The sequence below is a fragment of the Bison bison genome, unplaced genomic scaffold (assembly GCF_000754665.1).
Source record: "Bison bison bison isolate TAMUID 2011002044 unplaced genomic scaffold, Bison_UMD1.0 scf7180017849517, whole genome shotgun sequence".
Lineage (NCBI taxonomy): Eukaryota > Metazoa > Chordata > Mammalia > Artiodactyla > Bovidae > Bison > Bison bison.
In genome coordinates, this window is record NW_011480090.1 from 14,142 (window position 1) to 15,126 (window position 985).

At 39.0% G+C, this 985-nt stretch overlaps 1 long non-coding RNA gene across 1 annotated transcript in view; it reads left to right on the plus strand.

The window, feature by feature from the left end:
- Positions 1 to 985, plus strand: part of LOC104993882 — a 6,695-nt gene that overhangs the window by 2,544 nt on the left and 3,166 nt on the right. The window contains exon 2 of the long non-coding RNA XR_825890.1: positions 488 to 553. This is a non-coding gene — a long non-coding RNA (uncharacterized LOC104993882). The remainder of the gene's footprint in view (positions 1 to 487; positions 554 to 985) is intronic.

The window sequence follows — 985 nt, forward strand, 5'->3', positions numbered from 1 at the left end:
AAAAATTGGTGGCAGAATGTGTAGAGAGCTGACTGTGAATTATCTTTTATCAATATTTTAACTGCTGAACGTGTTTATCAGCCATGGGATGTATTAACTAGCTATGTATCATTCTGTCATCAGTGGAAAGCTTTAATTGTCTTTAAAAACACATGGGGTAGTGGAAGGTATGGAGTGTGTTTGTTGTGAAGGAAGCTTGTCCCATGAAAACAGAGGCCTCTTCTCAGCGAAAGAAAGATCAACCTGTGAAGGAAAAAAGAATGCAACTTCTCTTGTAATTTATAGCATAAATGTAAACCTGCTTAACTAGCTGGGGTCCACCACTCACCTCAAACGGCTAGGCCAACACACACATCCTTTAAATATGAAGGATTCCTTTCTCTTCTTGACATGATTTATCCTTTAGTTTTCAGGAATGTTCGATTAGGTCTTGAATAGAGTCTAAGAAGTCACAGAAGTTTTAATGAGCTTTTACGTTTTTTATCAGGCTAGCAGAAATGGAAAACAGCAGTGGATCTTATCTAAATGATAGCATCTCTCCTAATGAGAGCATGTAAGTATCCTGTCTCTTTTTACAAAATGTTCCTGACCATGAAATTGCTTGGAGGGATTTAGACATAGGGTAGCACAGAAGATAGGAATTAGCATTTATATTCATTAGATCTTTCTGGGAGACGCTCATTGGCTTTTTTTTCTTTAACTCTTGACATCCCAACACAGAATGAGCTCCTCCTAACTGTGGCATAAATGTTCCCAGACATTTTGCCTTCCCCTCATTCAGTGCTATACTACCACAAATTGCAGGGTCTCAAACACCGAAACTGTATGAAATGTTTACTCTTTGCCCAAACCTGTGGGATTTTTAAAGGGACTGGATGTTAATTTTTCAAGTGATAGCTCCATCCATGGGCAGTAGAACTATAATCTTGGAATAGCTGCACTGGTATTCCCATGGGGTGGCTAGATGGGCATTTTCCTGTAGAGA